Below are 24,900 nucleotides of genomic sequence, written 5' to 3'. Positions count from 1 at the left end.
GGAAGTAACAGACAGAAGTGTCTAGAATGGGATGCTGGCACTACAACAACCATTCTTTCACAGACACATACTCTCTGATAATATATACCATCTCTGTCTGACACTGTCTGACAGCCTGGGCCTCCCAAACCCATTATACTTAAATATTATATAATATATTCAATGTATATAACACCCATTATAATTGTTTTTAAAAAGTAAAGGCCTAGCAATCCTGACACAAGGTAGACGTTAAAGCAGAAAGGCTATTTGACTCGACTTAACCAGTTCTATATTTCAAATGGTGAGGTAACTACTACCAAGCAATTCCTGTAAGGAGTTACCACTAAAACACAGCAATCCAACGCCAGTTTTCTGTCATAGAGGATTAGAGGTCTCTGTGCAGAACAGAAGCAGCTTTACACGACTTCTGGGCTCTCAACTGGCCAGCTGTGGCTCGTTTGGTAGATAGAGCCGCCTGCTTAATAAAGCAGCTGTGCTTGCTGAGCATGGACATGTGTTAGATGGGCTGGACACTAGAGGTGTAAAGTGAATAGCCCATCAAGGTAAGAAAGCCAACTGCTCACTTGCATAGACAGAACAAAAAAACTACCTCAAAAGTCTTAGGGAAGCTTAATCTAACTCAAAGCACATTCTAGACTATAAAAAAAAATGCTTTTCATTTTACACTAATTGCATTAAATCAGTATTTTTAATAATTTTCTTAGCCCCTTTTATTTGTGCTTTGGCTGGCATCGTGTCAAAAGTCAAGAAAATGGAAAAGTATTTCCAGATGGTTGGGCTAAGCAAATTGGGTGGAATTTTCCTTTAAATAAAATGGAAAATACATGCAATAGAAGCCCCACTGAACACCTATCAAATCAAAATGACTACCGTCGGCATCTTATAATTCACTGGCTGGTTTATGGCCTCACTGTATTTCAAAGAGTTTCCCCTGCTCATATAAGGCTCATATAATGTTCTGTGGTGCTAGACCTGGCATTGGGTCTTAGACGTAGCTGGAAGATATAGACTGTGAAACCTATTGTCGCACAACTTTCTTCTTTGGAGCGTAATTGAGGAAGTTGAGCAAAAAATAATGTGCCACTTCAAAGGCAATATTAAGTTGCACTTGAGCTCAGTAGGAGACACTACCTCAGAAGCAGCAGAGGTTTTCCACTGACTCAGGTACACACTCACACACTTGGCAGTATATGATGTGCTGTTTGACAGGCTCCTGAGATCACAAGAGCAAATAAATGATAGTAAGTGGGGTCATCAGATTTTAAATTAACTCAAAACTTCCAGAGAAATTCTCTGGATGCCTCTTATTAAAGGGCAGACTCTGTTTGATTTGCTAGTCCACGTAATTCATACAGAGATATGTATAGATGCTGGGCATTGGTGATTTGGGGTCTAAGCAAACTTTTTTCTGATTACAGGTATCTTTAATAGAGACATCAACACAATCCACCAACATAAAGCAACCATTACTCATCCAAGCAGCGAGGTCCAGAGGCAGGGCACCTTCTGCAAATGTGAGAGGCAAAGTTACCAAGAGACACTCTCATTTCCACAGCAGAACTCCTGTTCTACAGTCAGCACTAATGTCAAATAGTAATCCATCGAGCCCAAGACCTGGCCTTCACAGATGTCCAACCATCCAAATGTACATGCCCTATATCTTCCTTTGTCTTAATTTCATACGAATGCTCAGACTAATGGTTCAAAACTGAGACTTACGTCTTCTCAATGAAGAGGTTTTGGTGCCTGGAAACAATTTTGTCTGTCACATGTATTGGTGCAATCAGAACTAGTAAGCACTGGTTGGGGTTGGTGAAAAATATAATATGGATGAAATTCCCATTAAAAAAGAAATTATCTGATCAAAAATGTCAACAGAGCGAGAGTAATAAACATTTCACCGCATACACACACACACACACACACACACATGCACACACATATGGACAAGCACTGTAGATAATCTAGCAATCTAGCAATATTTTTGCTTTGGAAGAATGAAGGAAACTGGGAAGGCCAGATGCTCTTAGCACTAAAGTTTTTCTGGCTACTAAGATAAGAAGGCTGGCACAATCGTTGAACAGCTTTATTATAGACACTGTCTCTCTTTATTCTTCTATGCATAAAATAAGAAAAGTGGTGCTTAGAGAGAATTAGAACTTAATGTGGATGATTGTAACAGGCCTCAGCTTTTACATTTTACCCAGAAGTTTCTGTAGAATACGTGAGTAAGTGGAATTCTTAGACAAATGATGTTAAAATAGCATTCTTAACATTATGTACTGTAAGTTCTAATTAAAAATGTGACCTCACTTGGTTTTATATGCAGAACATATTCACCATCTACTGATGCACATCTTCTGCACAGGTAAGTTTTCAATTTCTCATATAAATCTGTATCTTTAATTTTGTGCATTTTTAACTTCCACAGCTGCTAAGCCAATTGCTCCCTGGATCCACCCCTAATTTACCAAGTAGGTGTGAAGTATTAACTTCTGGTAGTTTGCAAACAAAATGGGTCACAGAGCTTCGGGTTATGGTTCTATATTTAGTCACTTCTCTTAAGATCCGCCCTCACTTCTGTGCTGTCTTCATCCTCACAGGTCTTAGGTCTCTGTCACCTTTGCCTCTCTACCATTCTGTGTGACAGCAGCTTGAGAACAACCTCTGTAGCAAATGGCAGTCGACTGAGTGGCCTGATCCCACAAATGTACTTCTCAAGTCTAGAGATTAAAAGGTTCAAGGCATAGGCAGATTCAAACTCATGCTGCCTAGTATGAAATTGGATATCTCTCCTTCCATCCTCACATGGTAAAGAGCAGATGGCCCACAGCAAGCTGTCTTCTTCTATATGTACTCTCATGGTCAACTCACAGATAAAAACATCCCACATTTCATCATCACACTGAGTCTCAGAATCCTAAGACCTGCACAGCCATCTGATCCACAGTACTTCCTGCATGCAGAATAAGGGCTCCATGTTTGTTTCCCAGGTGCCCAGTCTCAATAGCATAGTCATGAGGCTTGCCTTTCACATTGGTCAGTCAAATCCCTGACTTTTCCCAGCAATTCCTACTAGCCTGCCAAAGTATTCCTCATCCTGTATATCTGATAACTCCTCCACAGTTCACAAATACTGGGGGTGGGGGTGGAGGAGATGGATACTAATTGTAGGTTCCGTACATTGGAGCTAGACCAAGAGCTCTGACACACACACACACTTGCACGCATGCACACATGCACAAAACACCCCTCAAAAGGAAGAAAAATGTATTGAACCTGGCTTTGGTATGGGTAAGGACAAGTCACTCTATATTAAGTTCCCAGTCACATCTTGGCCAGGGTGGTAGCCCTCAGTTCTGGAGGAAGGACAGAGGTGAAGGAGACATACAATAACACTGAAGAACATAGTAAGGAAAACCTGCAGTACTGAGTCCAGGAATATACAGCACAAGGAAATAAAAACCAGTAGGTACTGACTGTCCAGTGGCTTCCCTTCACATACTGACTTAAAACATGCCCCACCACGTCAGACTCTTCTGATGGTTCAAACCTCCAGGACCTCAGATTGGCCCGAATGGTGCTCATGGCAAAGAGAAAAGAGACTTTACCTCTCCCTGAAAGCATGCAGGCACACACAAGTGTGGTAATATTATAAATGACACTCATGGTAATTTTGTTTATTTGTCTGTGAAGCACTTCTTCTTCTTCTTCTTTAAGAATCAAGGTCTGACAAGGGATTCAGCTTCGTGGAATCAGCATAAAACTGACAAAACCAAATGAGGTCAAACCAGAACAACGTTCATTCATCTGTGATGTCACAAAGAAAAAACTTATGTCTGATGAAGCACGTTCTGACTTATGTCACACTGTTTGATATCTACCCCCAACATCTTATTGGCACATCTGTAGCCAGACCGACAGCTGCAGAGTCTGCTCAGGGGGGCCCTTGATGGCCACGTTGGTTCCAGATGCTGCTAAATCATAAAGGGTCTTTGTAGCTGGGCCAAGGCATTTTGCTTCTCTGTGTTACTTGTTAAGACATGTGCACACAAGATGCCCCAGCAGGAGACACATGAGAACACAGGAGCCCAGCAGGAAGTCTACCAGGCCTGCTTCAGTCTACTGAGCCTCATGAGCCTACAAAACATTGGCCTACAAAAGAGCTATGGCCTGGGGTAGTATTAGAGTCTGTCTTCTTATTTACTCATTTCTTGAGTAAAACCTTGAGCCTTCTCCACTAGAGTCTACTTTAATGATACTGTTCATCATATTACCACCCATAATACACAAGAGAAGGGCACACTGTGACACAGAAAGCATAACTGATATGTGCAGGATTATTCCTGTGAAAGAAAAGGACATATCAGATAGCTAACATCAAGTGAGAGGACTTGCAGGGTCTCAATCCTCCAAGCTAGCATGATCTTCTAAGAAGGAAATGTTCAAAGGAGAATGCCTGCTGTTAGAAAATTCCTGACTCTCTGGAGGAGAGTCTATGCCTCTTGCATAAGTATCTCAACCAATTGGAAGAAATGGAGAAGTAGCCTGGCAAGATCATTTCTATCTAGGTATCACTTCTGAGCCAGAAAATGGCTAGAACCCACAGCTCCATGCCTCCTAAGCTCTTGTACACTTGCAACTTCACTGTCTGTTTCAGAGTCATCTCTTGGAAATCACCTCACACTTTATCACATAAGCCACACTCAAATTATGGAAGACACCTTTATAGTTTTTTCCTAGGTTCATGTGGTCACATACAAATGGGGCATACAGACTTAGGGGGAACTCTTTGTAATAAAATAGGGAAATGGAACCATTTCAGGAAGTCCATAGGACACTGCTTGTGTTTTCCTGGCACAGGGCTCTTCTCTGTGGTGTTCAGTCTGAATATAGGAGCTATCAAAGCCAGCACTGAGTCTCCGTCCTTAGAAGTGCTGTATCACAACAATGCTTTTCTACTAACAAGGAGGCATGATGGGATGCACTGCTTCAGGAAATCCATCCTGTGATGTAGCTCTGCTGGTCCCCTAGACTTTCCAAATGATAGATGTATGCTTTCAGTAAGGGGATAGGAATGGGACCTGCATTTCTCTTCTCTTTGATCTTCCCAGGCATCTTTCTGGGCTGCTTCCGATTTTCAGTTCGCTGAATTTTTATCGCACTGCTACTGACAATAAATAGGTATTCTGTGGTGTTTGTAAGGGCAAAGTAGAAAAAAAAATTAATCTCTAAAAGTATAATGATGGCCTAGTTGACCATCATTGGGAGGAGAGGTCCCTTGGTCTTGCAAACTTTATATGCCCCAGTACAGGGGAATGCCAGGGTCAGGAAGTGGGAGTGAGTGGGTAGGGGAGCAACGCGGGGGAGGGTATAGGGGACTTTTGGGATAGCATTTGAAATGTAAATGAAGAAAATATCTAATAAAAAACTTTTAAACAAGTATAATGAACCCCCCTTCCTTTCCCTGATTCCATCCCAAAGAATGAATTAATTCCAGAATTTTACCATGAAGAGAAACCAAAGGGGATTCATTTTCTGTGTCTCATTGACAATGGAGAAGTCATTACCCAAAACCTGGCCAGGGGATACAAGTTCCATTTCCTTCAACTTTTCTTATCCCTCCTGGGCTCACTTGCACCAGAGACCATATATCCCCTCATGTTTTCCTCCATGAGTTCACCATTACCAATGACCTCCCCATCTTCACCTTGACCGTATGCAGCTTGACCGATTTGTGCATGTCTGTTTCCATGTAGCTGAGACAGGGAGACACACACTTCTAGAATTCAGACTAACAGACACAGGGCCACTTCATATAAACTCATCCACATAGATTTCTTAAGAATTTACTCTTAATCCCTACAGTATTAGACATTAAAACATATCTAGAAGATTTTTTAAAGTGACTTTTCCTCATTGTATGCTTGCTATCTATGTAACTCAGGAAAAGGTGTTGGGTATTCTGAACTGCAGTTTGATGGTGGTGTTGAGAACTAACTCTTTAAAACAGCAACAAATACTTTAACCACTGTGCCATCTCTCCAGCCGCAAGTATCATGAATTTTTAAAGGAGATCTTCTAAAATTCTGAAATTGTCTTTACCAATGATGTTACCCTGTAAGAGTGAAATCCACTTCTTACTTCATTGTTTATTTGACTGCTTGGTCTGCTATCATTTGTTTCTTTGCTTATAATAACACAACACCATGATGTGGGGAATAGAGCCATGATACAATTCGTACATATATTCATAATGGTCAAATCATGTTAATGAACAATTTCAATTTTTTCTCAATGCTTTAATATTTGTGTGCTTAGAATCTAGTTCTTCCTAAAATACACAATGATGTCACTCTTAGTTTCCCCACAGTGTTGGGGAATCCTAGACTTTCCCAGACACAACAACCATCTTCTATGGCTCTGGTTGACTCTTCTTGTGCTTCTTTTTTTTTTTTTTTTTTCATTTTTTATTAGGTATTTAGCTCATTTACATTTCCAATGCTATACCAAAAGTCCCCCATACCCTCCCACCCCCACTCCCCTACCCACCCACTCCCCCTTTTTGGCCCTGGCGTTCCCCTGTACTGGGGCATATAAAGTTTGCGTGTCCAATGGGCCTCTCTTTCCAGTGGTGGCTGACTAGGCCATCTTTTGATACATATGCAGCTAGAGTCAAGAGCTCAGAGGTACTGGTTAGTTCATAATGTTGTTCCACCTATAGGGTTGCAGATCCCTTTAGCTCCTTGGCTACTTTCTCTAGCTCCTCCATTGGGAGCCCTGTGATCCATCCATTAGCTGACTGTGAGCATCCACTTCTGTGTTTGCTAGGCCCCGGCATAGTCTCACAAGAGACAGCTACATCTGGCTCCTTTCGATAAAATCTTGCTAGTGTATGCAATGGTGTCAGCGTTTGGATGCTGATTATGGGGTGGATCCCTGGATATGGCAGTCTCTACATGGTCCATCCTTTCATCTCAGCTCCAAACTTTGTCTCTGTAACTCCTTTCATGGGTGTTTTGTTCCCAATTCTAAGGAGGGGCATAGTGTCCACACTTCAGTCTTCATTTTTCTTGAGTTTCATGTGTTTAGCAAATTGTATCTTATATCTTGGGTATCCTAGGTTTTGGGCTAATATCCACTTATCAGTGAGTACATATTGTGTGAGTTCCTTTGTGAATGTTACCTCACTCAGGATGATGCCCTCCAGGTCCATCCATTTGGCTAGGAATTTCATAAATTCGTTCTTTTTAATAGCTGAGTAGTACTCCATTGTGTAGATGTACCACATTTTCTGTATCCATTCCCTTCTTGTACTTCTTATTCTATCTCCCCTCCCCCTAGTCATCACCACTGTTACTCTCTTTTTTGAGATCAAGTTTTATTTATTTTCAGATGACTAATATAGAGCATCTGTCTTTGAAGCCCTCACCTATTTCACTTAATAAGTGTCGTTTACATACATTTATATTAGCACAGAGGAAATGATTTCATTTGGTATTATAGCTAAATAATATTCCATTTTGCATTTTATTTATTTATTTTTTAATCCATACATCTGCCACAGGATATCTCGAGTGCTCTTGTGAACAGTGCAGCAGTAAATAGGCATGTAGCTACCTCTTGGGTAAGCTGACTGTCTTTGCTTGGGCTGTATACAATAGATAGAGATTGCTGAAAGAGATCAGAGTTCTCTTCCACCTTATTGAGAAACCTTCATACCATTCTTCACTCTAGAATTTACATTCCCATAAACAATATATAAATTGAGTAGTTTCTTGTTATGCTCATTGTCCATTTGTATGTTTCTCTTTTGACAGTGTCTACTCTATCATTTGTTCATGTGTAATCAGATAGTTCATTCTGTTGTTGAGGTTATCTTACATCCTAGTACTAGTACAGGCTATAGTACCCTTGTCAGACTCATACTTGCCATTTTATTTTACTAGTCCTCAAGTTGTTGTTTTATCCTTTCAGTTGCTTCATTCAGTTGGCTGTGTAAAAGCTTCATAATTCAATTCATCTCATTTGCCAATTTGCATATATGATGGTTGGAATAGGTATAGATCCGAAAGACATATGTGTTTGAATGCTTGGCCCACAGGGAGTGGCACTAATAAGAGGTGTGGCCTTGTTGGAAGAAATATGTCACTGTGTAGGCAAGCTTTTATATATGCTCATGCTGTACCCAGTGACACAGTCACCTCCTGCTGCCTGCAGATGAAGATGTAGACCTCTCAGCTCCTCCAGTACTGTCTGCCTGGATGCTGCCATACTTTCCACTATGATGATAATGGACTAAACCTCTGAAATGCTAAACCAGCCCCAATTAAATGCTGTCCTTTATTAGAACTGTTATAAGAGTTGTTATAAGACATAGTCATAGTGTCTCTTCACAGCAAAGAAACCTTAACTAGGACAGTACATTAGTTGACTTTACTGTTCAAGTCTTACAAGCAATATATATGTGTGTGTGTGTGTGTGTGTGTGTGTGTGTGTGTGTGTGTGTGTGTGTGTATACATATATATATATCCATAACTCAAAGTATTTACTCTGTATTTTCTTCTAATGGTTCCATTATTTTAGACTTTGCATGGAAATCTTTGAACCACTCTAAGTTGGTAGAACTGGGGAGAGATAGGAGGACCTAGTTTTATTTTTGTGCTTTTGGATATCCACTTTTCCCAGTAACACTAACTGAAAAGACTATTGATCACTGACTACACCATACAAATGAGGCATATCCTAATGCCAGAGTACTTCCCATGGATTCTGAAAGTTCACAGGCCATTACTTCTCATCAACCCACCCTACACCCTACTTTACAATAAAGTACATCTGCCTCAGGGAACAAGTACCAAGTCTCCTTTTCACTAACAATGAGAAATGTGGGTCATTAGCTTTACAGTGATAGAATGTATTGTTTCTTTTGTGATAGAAAATCAAAGTTCTATACGACTGATAAAACCCAGGCATCTGGACTTCCCTAGACAGATTTTACAAAGGTGCTGACAATGTAAGCACGTTGAACTAAAATCCCTGTAAGAAAAACTCTTGGTTTTGGCTTACATGACCATATCATAGTCCCATCGCTGATGGAAGTCTGGACTGTAACTCAAGCAGGGTAGGAACCTGGAAGCAGGAGTTGATACAGAGGCCATGGAAATGTATTACTACTGGTTCTTCTTCCATGGTTTCATTGGGCTATTGTCTTATAGAACCCAGGTCCAACTGCCTAAGGGTGGCCCTACCCACATTGGGCTGAGCCCTTCTCCATCCATCACTAATTAAGACAATGCCCTACAGGCTTGCCTACAATCTTATCTTATGGAGGCATCTTCTTAATTGAGGGCCCCTCCTCTTCAGTAATTCTAGCTTGTATCAAGTTGACATAAAGCTAGCCTGCACAAGCACAGACATACATGCAAGCAAAAAGAAAATTTACACACAATTTTTAAATTGAAAATAATGTAAAAGAGTAATATGCAGCGAACACTGATATGTTGTTTTAAAGTGCAATTTGATAATAGGTTAACTGGAGAAAAAAAAAAAAAAACAACAACAACAACAAAAAACCACTGAGTTCAGAGTATACCTGGGCCAGTGCCTTCCTAGATACAATGAGAGCTAATTAGTAAAAGGGAGAATTGATGCTAACAGGAACTCAAATTAGATACTCGCTGTAAGAGCTTGTTCTGACTCCCATAGCCACAATGGGATCCAACGGTAAAACATTAGAGGTTGCCACTACTAAGGCTTTGAGTGGCATCTCTCAAGAACAGAATTACTTCTGGGATTTTCTGTCACATTTGCCATCATTTCTGAAAAATCAAACTTCAAATAAAATGTTATCAAGAGCTCCCCTACCTGTGTCAGCACCCTAATTATGTCTTCTAATTCTGACCAAAGCACACTGCTCTTCTTCAGTGACTTCTGTTTGTGAGGTCAAAAAGGCAGGGACCACAAATATGTACTTCAACCTCCAATAATCTCACAACAAGCCACACTTGCTTGGACTAAGTGCTTACTCCATCTGAATAAGAAACGAACCCCTTCAAAAACAAAAGTTATCATGGCCCAGGAAGAATTTTTGTCTTTCTTTCCTAAATCTATACCTTCCCAGGGGTTTTCTGTCGCCGGACATGGTCTATCATATTTACTTGTTTAAATCCAAAGTTGGTATGATGAGAAGGACCCTGCCAGCACTTGTGGTGGACAGAGAAAGGAACTGCAGAGAGGTGAGGATGGAAACCCAGTGTAGGTTGACTTCATCAACCGAGATCAAGACCTCGGGGAGTCTGATGCCAGGCAGTTCACTGTCAGCAGACTTAGAACACAGTACAATTTGGGCAACGTTTCCTGGTATAACACAACCCCGGTGTACAATAAAGCATCAGTGCATCAAAACTCAACTCAGGATACAGAGCATTTCTTCTAAGAAGATGGGTTCTAGAGATAGGGTACCTGTACTAGCTTCAGAGCCTAGGGAAGGCTGTGGCCTGGTCTTGGCCATAAACATAACATACAGGTCATTTAGATTATTAGCCACCTCCAGTCCTGTTTGTATGAGCTTGAAATGGCCTGGCCCAACAGGTAACACAGATCACGAGGCTTTTAATTCCCAGCTTTCTTAATGCAAGAACAGCTTTTATTTTACTCTATCTTTTGTTTTTGTTTTGTTTTGTTTTGTTTTGTTTTGTTTTGTTTTCTGCAACTTTCCCATTGAAAAGACAATGCCTGCATGCTTAACATTCCTGGTTTCTCTGAAGATCTGTGGACACAAAGACCTCTGGGCTGCCATCCCAACCATATCCCATGATTTATTTTTCCATCTTTACTCAGGTAGAGTAACACAGATGCAGTGTCTAAAAATATCAAGATCCACTTTCTTCCCCTTCCACTAAGACATTCACTCATCCACCACCCATGCCATAGAGTGACCTATGGCAGACAGACTCCTCCAAGGTCTTCTTGCTTCACTCCTTTTACTTTGAGGCTCACTCTCCTAGTGGTAACCATGCCAATTTAAATAACAAATAGAAAATGCCAACCAATCCTGTCCAACCACCTTCCCCAAGCACTTCTCAAAGTTGTAGTAAACACATAAGTTTCATGTCATGGCTAACAAAGTCCCCTATACTATAATTGCTCTGTTGGTCTTATTTAGGTCATTGCCTCCTCATTCTCTACAATTTGAGATTGCCTCTTATTCATGCTCTACCAGATGAATCCAGGTATGACACATCTTTCGTTTATTGTAATTGCTGTGATGTCCTAAATGCATCCTAAGAGTCAGGAAGGAGTACATCAGTGTCGGTCACAGTCATCACTACATCCCCAGTGGCTGCAGCAGACTCCTGCTGAGTGTGCTCACAAGGCATCTGCTAAGGAAGGAGAGAGAATAAGGGTTCTCACTATCAGTTTGCCTATAATTTCCAAGAAAGTGGTAAGTGGTTTACATCAATCACAGAAACTTGATTTCCAACCAGACATTAATTGGGATGCCTGCAAGTCCTTGGTGACCCCCATGTCCAGGAAGAGATGGGTCAGAAGCACCATTTGTTTATACAGATGTCTGTTCATGTGGGATTTTTATGTGAAATCAACCACCAATCATATGTCTTCTACAAGATAATTATACAGTAAGAGCAAGGTCCTATCCTCAAAATCTATGCAAGCTCCAAGAAATAAAAGACTAAAGTTCTATTTGTAGAAATCTATAGGTAGCTTATTTATCAATAATATTTAAAATAGGTGATTTTAATAGCCTATTGTGCTTTTTTTTTCATAATATTCTCCCTAGGGCATTCCTTTGAGAACTTTTGGATAAAATAAGTGAAATACATGCTAGATTAAGAAATTTAATATTATGCACGAGGCTCAGCCACCTTGGTGATCTTGGCATAAACTTGGCACATTTCTTAACATCGCCACAGCTTTCCCCAGCCATCTCTGAACTGAGGACAGCATTGGTTAGGATTAGCAACAGATGACTGTTGAGAAGACAAAGCAATACATGTTGATCAGTGCTTGGAGTGCTGGCAACACTGAAATGGTTGTGGCCGTTATTACGGATAACCTCTCAGCACTGCACCATTTCAGAGTATAAAACTCTTACATTCCTTAAGTTTGGATTACTGCTATTATTAAGAAACCTTAATTTATTTATCCATGTGTATGCATGTAAATACATGCATGTGTGTGAACACACATGGTGCTCTCAAGACAACCTGCAAGAACTGGTTCTCTCCTTCCACCAGGTTCTGAGGAAGGAGCTGAAACCACTGAGCTTGGCAGCAAGTGTGCCCTTACTCACTAAGCTATCTCACTGTGCAGCCATTGCTACATCCCAAGGAATCCAATCCTTCCTTCTGTTCCCAAGTGTGTCACTGCAAGAAGATGTGGGTGACACCTTGTGTCTATACTTGATACTTTCAATACATGGGATGTCACGTCCAACTTGACCAGCAAGGAAAACACAACCACCGGTTCTTCTTAATGCAGTTTACTCAGGCAGCTTCTCTCTTCAAATCCCCCGCCTCTCTGATTACAAGTGTTTTTATCCACTCAAGCCACAACCACGCCTCAACCAATCACCACAGGTCACATCACCTCACCAGGCAGGCTTGCTCAGCCAATCAGGGATTAAGGGCGGGCCATCTACCAAACATGGGCTTGTTTACTGCCTGGCACAGATTTCTGTCCGGCTGGCCAGGGAGTCCGGAATGGCTTCCCACAATGGGAAATGTATATGAGCTTCAGAAAAGAAAATGCTGCCCCCAGATCAAAGATACCTTCACAAATTATGTGCATCTCATTAGAAACGTTATTTTTGAATATATCTGACCATTTGAGATTTGCTCCAGAGAACAATTTATTGTCAATAATCTACCACACAGAACAAACTCACGCAAGACTCCATATGAGGATGCAAACAGATGCTTACATATATCTGTAGCTAACTCAGCTGTCAAAGTTCCTTTTTTATCTTCAGTACTATTAAGATATTCCAGAAGGTAATTCTAGGACCTTATTGACATTTCCATATCTGAATTATAGAATAATAACAAGAATGCAACATAATACATAAAATATAAAGTTAGTAGATAAAAGAAATTGATTCAAAAACTATAGTGGCAGAGATATTTTATTGTATCAAATGGGTTTAAGAAGGAAGAAATTCTAAAAGAAATACAGAAAAGTAATAGCTAATTGGGATTTTAAAAAATAAAGAATAAGAATTTAAGAGCAGACATAGTATCACATGACTATAATCCCCACCCTGAGAAAGCTGAGGCAGAAAGTTTGCACCAAGCTCAAAGCTAGTCTTGGCAACATAATGAGTTCCAGGCCAACATGAACTAGGTATCAAACAACACCTTCTCCCTGGCCCTATCCACCCAAAATAGACATGTCCTTCTTCTGAATATGTGTAGTATCATGCTAACATCTCAGATGAGCACTAATAAAGGAAGTGTGTGCCTTTCTGCCTCACTTATGCTAGACTCACTGATGGATATGCTAGACTGGAAGACATATCACATTTGTATACCACTGCTATGGATACAATTAGCATCATGGCCCAGTAATATACTAATGAATGACTGATCAAAAAGGGGGTGGCTATATAAGTGATATATCATAGGCAAATGTATATATGTGCAAAAAGTCAAAGAATACCACTTATTTAATAGGTACTGTTCAGTGCTTATTGTTCTACAAAAATTTATTACATAATGTTCTAGAAGTTCATAACTGAACTACTTAGGTGAGTTTTACTATCCAGTTTTAGTCACTGATTTATAGTATATATAAATGTGTGTGTGTGTGTGTGTGTGTGTGTGTATGTGGTGTGTGTGTGTGGTGTGTGTGTATGTGGTGTGTGTGTGTGGTGTGTGTGTGGTGTGTGTATGTGTCTGTATGTGTGTGTAAGTGTGTGTGTGTGTATGTGTGTGTGTATGTGTGTATATGATATGTATATGTAATGTATATGTATACACACACATATATATATGTGTGTACATATATATATGTGTGTGTGTGTGTATGTGGTGTGTGTGTGTGTGTGGTGTGTGTGTGTGTGTATGTGGTGTGTGTATGGTGTGTGTATATGTGTGTGTGTATGTGTCCGTATGTGTGTGTAAGTGTGTGTGGGGTGTGTGTGTGTGTGTGTGTGTGTATGTGTGTGTATGTGTGCGTATATGATATGTATATGTAATGTATATGTATACACACACATATATATGTGTGTATATATATATATATATGTGTGTGTGTGTATGTGTGTGTATGTGGTGTGTGTGTGTGGTGTGTGTGTGTGTGTGTGTGTGTGGTGTGTGTATGTGTGTGTGTGTATGTGTCCGTATGTGTGTGTAAGTGTGTGTGGTGTGTGTGTGTGTGTATGTGTGTGTATGTGTGCGTATATGATATGTATATGTAATGTATATGTATACACACACACACATATATATGTGTGTGTACATATATATATATATATATATGTGTGTGTGTGTGTGTGTGTGTGTGTGTGTATGTGTGTGTATGTGGTGTGTGTGGTGTGTGTGTGGTGTGTGTGTGTGTGTGTGTGTGTGGTGTGTGTATATGTGTGTGTATGTTGTGTATGTGTCCGTATGTGTGTGTAAGTGTGTGTGGTGTGGGTGTGTGTGTGTGTGTATGTGTGTGTGCGTATATGATATGTATATGTAATGTATATGTATACACACACACATATATGTGTGTGTACATATATACACACACATATATGTGTGTGTGTGTGTGTGTGTGTGTGTGTGTATGCCTATAAATGTATTCTATCTATTGGCCTGTCTATTAATATCTACCTATCCATCCAGTTGACCTCAGACAGTGCTTGGTTCTGAACAGCGCGTTCTCTCCCTTCACATCAATATTGTTCTCTGAACATGTACATCCAGATAACTGTGTTACAGGAAAAACAACTTCAGAGTTCTGGGCTTGCCTCACCCCGTGACCTGGCAGCCGTGCAGTGCCGTGCTGTGCTGGGCTATTTTTGTGTTTAACAACATAGACTCCTTGAAGATGATACTGATAAAGCTCTGCTGTGACACTGATAGTAGCCCAAGCACTTGATTTATGAAATGTTAAACTCCAGGAAGGAACTGCCACCTGACCCTCCAGTACAGAGGAGAACCACACTGGGCTATGTATATCTTTCACCTCACCTCCATTTTATTCCCCTTCAGATTGAATAGCAAGCCTATTCAAGAGCTCTAGGGCCAATATCCCAGCACAGGGAAACTGAAGCAAGAAAGTGATGAGTTTGAGGACAGCCAGGAATAGAGAATCCTACCCAACAACAAAACAACATTCATTAAAGCAAGTAAGACAAAGATTTTGGAAGGATATGGCCAAGAAGGGTGGTCACTCATATTGGAAAACCTCAAAGATCAGTCAGAAAGACAGCAGAGTTCAATAATGTGTAGAAAAGTCTGAGATGCAAACCTGACTAATGTATTATTGTAAGATCACATAATAGGCATATCATATGAATGGGAGCACTCTCGAGAGTCTAAGGGAGCACATTTTATCACACTGTAAATCACTAGACAAGCTAAGCGTCATAAAATTTTCATCTGAGTAACTTCATTAAATAACACACTTGGCATGGCATAGCCCAGCATGCTCTGTACACCAAAGTGGTCAGTACTGAGGAGATGAACATAATAACCAAGTCTGGGACTGAGTAGTTTGAAAAGAACGAAACAGTTGTAGAGACAAACTGACAAGAGCTTCAACTGTATATAAAACTGTACAAGCAAGTGATGGGGATGGGATGTTACTGAATTCATCTTGGAGAAAAAAAAAAAGGGGAGAGCCCATGGAGGATGGGGAGTTGAGTTCTTAGGATTGGTGAACAAGCAATTATCCACCTGCTAGATAACAGTTGGGAAAGCACAGCAAATGTGCTAATTGGTTGAGATTCAGGAAGAGCCCTGCTCTTCCTCTTTCACACAAGCTAGCAGATGTCCAACTGTGCATGACCAAATTAGAAACAAGTCTTTATCCATTCAGCTTGGTAAACCTCCCAAATGCATCAGTCAGCCATTTATCAATGAATCAATCTACACTTGAAATAATTATTGGCAGCCAATTATGTTTTGAGAAGGTCATGCTCACCCACCAAAGGATAGAGCAATGTGTAATGAAAATATGCAAGCACCCTTCCTTAGTGGAGCGTACACTGAGGGAGACCAGAAAGTAGACTAACTTATAAAACGATATATTGAATAAGTCAGAGACTTCTAAATACTTTGGGGGAAAATAGTGAGATTGTTTTAGAGTTGGTAACTTACTCAGGAGTAACACCAAGGAATTATGATTAAGAAAACCTGAAGGAGGAGATGCCACTCAGCAGTATAATTGATTTTCAAATAGATTACCACAATCCACAGAAGGGAGCTTGTAAAGAGCCAGAGGCCATATCACACTAGAGAAGGGAGTTACAATGAAACTGACAATGGGAAGAAGGGTGACAGATAAAGAAAGGGAGGGGCTTTGCAGCAATGAAGACCATTTTCATCCAAATGAAATGGAGCCACTGGAGGGCCCTGAGCAGAGCTCTGCAGAGACAACTAGGGGGTAAAGAAGAGGAAGGGAGACTGACCAGAGGCTGGAAATGCAGCAGAAGTGGGGAGATCTTGAGGAATATACTTACATCACTAAGAAAAAGATCATCAGAGAAGCAAAGAAGAGACTAGCAATGAAAGTACTAGAAAGTAGTAGATTTTAGGTCTGGGGATCAATGATGAGATTTAGTGATAGCTTGTGTACAGGAGACAAAGAGCAGAACTGAGCATTATTTCAATCCCAGAATCTTTGCACCTAGGAGAATGGACTTGCCTTTAGTATAATGGAGAAGACAGAACAAGGGAAGTAGGAAAGGAACTCAGGTTTAGCATGCTACTCAAAACCATCATTTGATACCCAATCTGTGAGACCAGATAGGCAATTAAACGGACAGTTCTAGAGTGTGGGATTCCAGGTCCTGGCAGGGGTAGACACTAATGTTTAAATGGTATTAAACCAGCAGACTCAAAGAGACTCCAAGCAGTGAGAACCATGGAGGTATTCACTGAAGCACACAGGACTCACATGACTGGATGGCAGTGGCTCTAGTATGTGATCTCTCACCCATGATCAGACAAGAAACTCTAATAACCTAAGTAAGACACAGAGAAAAGTAAGGAAGAAGACTTGCTGATGAGGATTCTAGTCAGAGAGGGAGAAAAATGAGAAATGAGAATGAAGATAGAAGTGACTGATATCCACGCATTCATGTATAAAACTGGCAAACAATGAATGAGGCTTTTAAACTGATGGGAAATCTGTCAAGGAGAGAGGAGGGATCAGGGACACAAATATCGCTGACTACTCAGTATGAAGCCAACTGAACTTCACTGAGACACATTTAGCAGCATGCCAGTTTGGGCCTCTCAACAAGGAGGGGCTTGCAAAAGGGTAAAGGGCTGGCTCCCAGAGAGTGGGAGAGAAGGCAAGGCCTGGAAACACATGCAGCAAACGCTTTGAAGGACCTTTTCCTGCAGAAAACAGGATAAATGGGTCTTCAATACACCAGAAATTAGGGTTCGCAGATCAGTGCTTAAGGTTGTAGATGTTTAGTCTTATTAGAAAGATAATGGCGGATGGGTAATAAAAGCTGATGACCTCCAAAGAAAGGCAGGTGACCTGAAAATGAGGCGATGGGGCAAAGGAATAAACACAGCCCAGTCACACTTGGGTCATGGCCTTGACCAGAATAAACCAGAGTAGCTATCAAGTGGGCTGCTGGGATTACACATGTCAGTGGGTGCCTGCCTGCCTTTTCACTCTGCCTGTAGTAGAGAAACCTCCAGCATAGAAAGGGGGAACAATGGTACTTACATGTGGCCTCTGGGTTAAAAAACAGGGTCATCACCAAAATTATGTGTATTAAAAAAAAAGTCTATAATCTTTTCAGACTGCAAATGCTTTAGATCTGTGCCCCCTCCCCCTATTCCTTAGCAATGAAATACAAGAGCCAAATATTCCTGGACACTGTTTTATGAAATCACAGCAATGTTTACTTCCCAGAATCGCCTGACCATCTTTCCGACTGTCGCTTTTCCCGCTTTGGCTTCCTCGGCATGATCTTTGTCCAGGCTTTAAGCAAAAGCAAATGAGGTGAAATGATAGCCCTTTGTGGTGTGACTGACAGAGACACAAACACACAAAAGCCACATGAAAGTGCTGGATAGGCATGAGCTGTTTAAGACTGCACCCCTGCAGCAAAGAGGCTTCTGCAAGTCTCTGATGTGGAGACAGTGCAGGAAAATCCCAAGGGCCCTGAAATCCAAACACCCAAACACAGGCACTTTTCCCTGTGGGGATATTCTGTCAAAGGATCCTACATATATGCTCAACTGAGAAGACAGTGTCCTCTCAGGCACATGAAAACCTTCAAATCCCAGTAATTAACCCCTTATACATCTGCCCCACTAATGTGTCTCTGAGAATAAACAGCCCATACACACCCTACCCTGCTTGCCTTGAGCATCATAGACAGAAAATGGAGAGTGGGCTTCACCACAAATGTATGACGACTCACAAATGTTAGCACAGACATAACGCTGGGGAGCTCCAGGCTGAGAGCATGCTCGGTGGGCGCTCACATAAACAAAAGGGGAAGAAGGCTACAACCCCAAACAGAAGAGAGCAGAGTAGGAGGCCAGGCTCACGGGTAGGGATGGCAATCCTGGTGCATTCTAACGTGGATAATGAGAGCAGACAACTTTCCTACTAGTGAACTTTTATAGCACAGAGTGAAATGCATGTGATTAACCAACAGGTCGGCACAGGCCTCTCTGGATCACATCACAGAGATTTTTCCACCAGATGGACAGACAAAAGGACAAGCATAATAAGAAGTGACATTATTCGGAATGGCAGGCTAAATCTCTAGCCCTAAAATATGATCATTCAGCATGTGTAAGCAAGCAACGTACCCTCCCCAACAATGCACATATAAATATCATGAAATAAAACCCTGACTTGGGCAAGGGCATGAGAAGAAAGACTCCCTGCCGTTCTGCAAATTATTTTAGTATTTGCTTTCCTTATCCAGTGCTCCCTCTAGTATAAGCAAGTCATCACCTATTTCTCAGCTAGTAACCTGTATCCTGTATGCTTTTATATTCAAGAAACAGCAGAGGAGATAACAATGCTGAGCTGTGCTCCCCTTAAGAGATTCAGCCTCCTGGGAGCACAAGGATATGTGTCCAAACCATCACCTGAAGTCCACCATTGACTGACAACGTAGATGAGTAACGAGACCAGAGTGTGGACATTAGCATCACACCTGAGTTTTGCAACTCAGTTTTAGAGTTTTATACATGCCACATAAACATTGGGGAAAAGTTATACACAGGACAGAGACAAGAAGCAAAACTGCTACAATGGCTTTCTTAATCTTGATTGAAATAGATAGATAGATAGATAGATAGATAGATAGATAGATAGATAGATAGATAGATAGATAGTGTGTATGTGTGTGTGTATAAAAATGCCACATATAAAACATGTCATGTACCATTAAAGCGTGCTAACAAAACCCAAAACTGATGGCCAACATCAAGTATGTTTATAAATACTTACTTTATGCTTACATTTACAATTTCTCAATGATAGGTAAGGACTGTGGAACACCCCAATGTGCAGAAGTTACTCATTTTCTGAACAAAGAGGACTTACAAAATATTAAAGAAATTTCAGCAGCCTGACTGGTAATGTGAGACTCCACCATAAGATAAAGGAAAGTAAAACTCCAGCCTTCCCTACCTGCATTTGGGTGCCCGGATATTCTCTGATACTAAAACTGAAATTGATTTTTATTAATAAAGAAGAGAAGATCTAAAGAGAGGGATGAGCAGTTAAGAACTCGTGTGGAGGGCTCACAGTCAGTTACCAGCACCCATGCTGGGCAGCTCACAACTACCTGTAACTCCATCTCCAGGGGATCCAACATCTCTGGCCTCTGCAGACACCTACATTCATGCATACACACATATTCACACATAAACCCACACAGATATGCATCACTTAAAATAATACAATAAAATCTTCTTTTAAAAATAAGATGAACGAGATAAGAAGAGCGTCATCTACTTTAAATACCTGCCTCCTGGATCAAAACAGGAAAATCTTTAATTACATCAGAAAAAAAGTAAAACTAAATCTCAAATTTTCTAAGCAGTGACTAAAGAAACTATAAAGAAAAAAAAAATTGATACCATTAAAATAAACTTATATTTTAAATGATAAAACTAATGAGCAAAAAGAAATAGGAAAAGCCATCATTTTAAAAAGCCATATGATTTTTAAAAGTTAAACAATCAAAAAGAATGAAGCAATGACAATGAGTTAATATCCTTAAGATGTTAGTTATAAAGACTTCTCACAAAACGTTGGATCTTACTAACACATCCATGAGCACATCTTCTCTTCACGTGTGCTTGTTTCCAGCCTCCATTCTAGAGCAGCAGCTAATTACCACTTGAATAACATCAACAAAACGAGAAACAATAAAAAAAAATATAAAAAGGGGAATGAGTGTCATCATACCGAAACAATTATTAAGTGATGCTACACAGCGGGAGTGATATTTTTATCAAAACAAACTCTCTAGCACATTGTTCATGTAGGGTAATTATCTGTTCACACTTTTAAAAGCCAACTGACAGTCTAAGACCCTTATTTTGAAATACTAAATCAGCTACAGTTATTGTTCCTAATGAATCCACTCTCAGTTAGGTGAAGGCTCTATGCTGATGGTTAGGGCTCATACAACACTGCTTATGCACCAAATGTCTCTGCTTCCCAAATACCAAGACAATGTTGCCTATAAAGCTGGGACAAGACAAGCCAGGGACAAGAAGTCTGGGCCAACACCTCTGTCCATGGTCACTTCAGTACAAACATGTCCAACCAAAGATAGAGTCTTTACATGGTACAATATTATTTAGACATTAAAATTAGCTTTCTTAACAATTTGTCATACTTTGAAGCATGCATAGTATAACAAGTGAAGAGTCTCAATCAAACCCATATGCCTATGCTGCTATAATTCCACAAATCGCTCATAGAGGACATACTAACAGAAATCTCATTAAATACTAGCAGTAGTTCACTACATGGAGGCATTACTGGAATTTGTATCCTTTTTAAGCATCCTTTTTAAGCATGTAGTTCACAGTCACCATTCACTACATGCAAATAATCTATTCATTTTCATTGAAATTATCTGTAAGATACAAATCCCTTTGGTGTTCCCAAGATGGCTTGGAGGATAAAGTCACTTCCTACTATGCCTCACAGTCTGTTCTCAATTCCCAGGACCCACGTGGTAGAGAAAAGTGACTCCTGCGAGTTGTCCTCTGAACATCATGCAAGCACTATGTCACACACACACATACACACACACCCCATACACACACACACACACACACACACACACACACACACACACACATGCTCACACTCACACACAAGATAAATAAATATATACATACTATAAAATTATTCTTAAGAATACAAATTCCTCAACTCTAAAGATATATTCAAAGCACAATGCATAATCTAGTAGACTTTACTAGATACATAACCTGTACACAGAGATTACATGGATAGAAATACAACAGCAAATTGCAATGTATTTTTCTCAGCTAATAAAATGTCATAGACAGAACTTTTACTTCTACAAGCAGAATTTCAATGTTATCCTAGTGTTACTAAAGCAAAGAGCACATTTCCATGCAGGGGGAGTAAGAATCCGAGAAGGGGAGCTCCTTGGCAAAGGCAAGGACACAAAAGCTATCTTCTATCAGGGTCCCAGAGTGAGTGAACTTGACTTAATTCTTCAAGGAAGCCGAGTGAATGGGCTTCCAGTAATATAGCACAGTCAAAAACACATTAAGGCATCCTTTTAAAAGAAAAACTAGTGCTTTAAAATTATTCCTTTACTTTTTGAGATTCTAATATAATTGTATCCCTCTGCTCCCTGAAAGTCACCCTATGTACTTTCCCGTGCTTTCTTTCAAATTCATGGCTTCGTTTCTCACCTATTGTCACCATACACAAATATGTGTGTATTCCAAATACATCAATAGAACCTACTCAGTTTGTATCTCCTTACTTGCATATATGTGTAAATAGTCCAAAAAAATATATTAAAAAGGCCAAACAAAAAACAAAAATAAAAACAAACGAAACCACCTATTTGGATGCAAGTGTATAGTGTTGTCAAGTTATCTCTTGTTCTAAAATGAGTCCTGTAGACACCTACTTTTGCTCTTAGTAAAATAAGTACAGTTAATAGCTCAACATTTTGTTCAACATAGTTATTTGACAGCCAAAAATAACTGCACACTGCTCCTACGCGTATGTGAAGCAGCATGAAGAGTCCGGGACTGAAAAGGCACAAACACTGGGAATTAGGAAACGCCACTGAGCTTGCTTTGTAACTGAGCCATGAATGCCAGGTGTGGAACAAGTCATGCCAAGGGGAAAGTGTTCCTTGGGTTTTACTTTAAATAGCTATAGTTCCGATACCAAAATTTAGCCTAGCACATTTGGGGCATGTAGACTTTTTCAAGGGATGGAGCCCCCAATGGCTTTATTCCCAGGTTTTTGCAGGCACATTAAAATTTGTGATAGGATTCTATGCACCCATGCTAAATTTTGTCAGGAGACGTAATGGCTCCTGATATATTCTCATCCTCTCTGTGATGAGATCTTTAAGCACTCCAGAGAACATATAGATCAAAGCTCAGCAAAAGAGAGCCTTGGGGGACCACTTTCAGCCTCATTCCTACCTTTGTAAATAAAGATTTACTAGAACCTGGTCAGACTCATTCATTTACATATATATTCATTTACAAAGTGGCCACTGTCACATTGCAGTGGCAGAGATGAGGTGACACAGCAGAGAATCTAAGGCCTATAGCCATTAATGTGTTTATCCCCTATATCTTCAAAAGAGAACTTCCGATTGGCAAATCAAATGCTTGAAAAAGCAATTCCTTCATCTTCAAAAGGGAACTCTGTCAATTTTTGATTGACAAATCAAGTGCTTAAAAAAGCAATTCCTTAATAATTGTTGTATACTTTTCTTTAAGAGCCCTGGAATTTTCAGAATGGAAAAAAAAATAATAATAGTGCATCATTCCAGAATGGCATGCCCAGTGCTCTAAGTTGGCATCTGGGCTTAGGGTTGAGGGACATGAGTCCAACCCTATCTCAGCTCCCGCCTGGGTAGGTAAATTACTGACTCTTTCTGAGACTCAGTTTACTCATCTTAAAGGACCATGAAAGCATCTGCTTCAAAGACTGAGGGCAAAAAGCAGTCTTTCCTCAGCACAGGCCCTGGTAACCCCTGCAACCTACATGAGCTAACAATACCTCCTATAATGTACGGGCCAAGGCACAACCAAATTACATCTACCCAACTCTATAATATCCCTGGGGCTCTTTCCAGCTCTCTTGCTCGGTGGTTCTCCATGGAGGAGGGACTGAGATGCTTTGTTGCTGGAGTTAGTTGTTCTTAGATACCTTGTGAACCTGAATTTATGTGGGCTACAGACATACACAAAATGTAGCACCTAGACTTGTCCTGTGAAGTGTAGGAATCGGATAGGGGAGTCAGTGTCAGCCAAGCTTGTCTGCATACCAGGAAACTGAATTCTTGAAATCCATTTAGTAGAGATCAGGATGTAAAAACAACAGGGAACTGGCAACACTGTCAAACAACTGTGACAGTCAAAAATACCCAGAATGTATGTATATATGGCTGTTACTGGCAATTTTTTAAATTGGAAAATACAATAAAGTTGCCTACAATCAGACTTAGTTGTGTTGAGAAGTAATTTAATAAAGTGGGATGTTCCCATTGACTAGTTTATGAAAGAAAGATCCTTGTCCCTCCCTGTCCCTGTCCTTGTCCCTTTTCACCTCTCCCCCTCTCCCTCTTCCTCTCTCTCTCTCTCCCTCTCCTCCTCTCTCTTCTTCTCCCTCTCCCTCTCCCACAGCACCTCCATTCCCTTCCCTGCCTCTTCTAGTCCTAAAGGTGGTCACAGATTTCACATGAGAGGGTACCTCCCGAGTCTGAGACACCTAAGATGGGTTCCCACAAAGGTAGGTTGTTGGCGTTGGACTTTAGATGTCTCAACAATCAGGACTGCTGATAGGAGGCTGAGCTCTGAAAGCAGAGATGCTGGTCTCTACGCTCCCAGATGAAACATATCCCAGAGGACATCAATGGGCGTTTGAGGCTTCTCTCAGAAGGTACAGGACACCTTAGGAAGTCCCCCAAGAGGAAAGTGCAATGGCAGATAGACACACCACAAACTAAGGAAGGACCCAGCACAGGCACAAAAATGAAACCTATTAGGCAGTCACACTGTGACTGGGAGCCACCATGACTCACCAGTTCTTTTCCTGTCCCGGAGGTTCCCCAGTGATTTCCCAGTGCACTCAGACCCAAATAGCATTACCTTTTTTAAAAAAGTTCTTTTTTCTGAAAGCTGTCATTTACTGCCATTTTTAACAGAAGAGACATCTAGTCTAAATGTGTAGTACTCTTTCTGGGTCTCAGCACTTCCCACTCAGACGTCTCACTTACCGAGGAGAGAGAGGGCAAAGACGTGTAGCCTCGGTCATGAATCACACTGAACTGCACAGCCTCATGGGTACCCAGGCCCAGTTGTCACACACCAGCCCTTCAACAAAGAGAGAGAGAGAGATCCAGTTAGTATATATTGAAAATCACTGCAGCCTTTGCTTATAAATGCTAGGAAGGTCCATCAATGTCCTGTACAACCAGTACAAGC

General features: G+C 40.7%; 1 protein-coding gene across 5 annotated transcripts in view; it reads right to left on the bottom strand.

The window, feature by feature from the left end:
- Sema5a (sema domain, seven thrombospondin repeats (type 1 and type 1-like), transmembrane domain (TM) and short cytoplasmic domain, (semaphorin) 5A) overlaps positions 1-24,900 on the bottom strand; it is a 451,529-nt gene that overhangs the window by 324,333 nt on the left and 102,296 nt on the right. For all 5 annotated transcript variants that reach the window (NM_009154.2, XM_011245340.2, XM_030248431.1 and 2 more), the window contains one exon: positions 24,693-24,789. The gene's annotated coding sequence lies outside the window, so the exon portion shown is untranslated. The remainder of the gene's footprint in view (positions 1-24,692; positions 24,790-24,900) is intronic.

Source organism: Mus musculus, chromosome 15 (assembly GCF_000001635.26).
Source record: "Mus musculus strain C57BL/6J chromosome 15, GRCm38.p6 C57BL/6J".
Classification (NCBI taxonomy): domain Eukaryota; kingdom Metazoa; phylum Chordata; class Mammalia; order Rodentia; family Muridae; genus Mus; species Mus musculus.
This window is presented reverse-complemented; position numbering and strand designations above follow the sequence as displayed.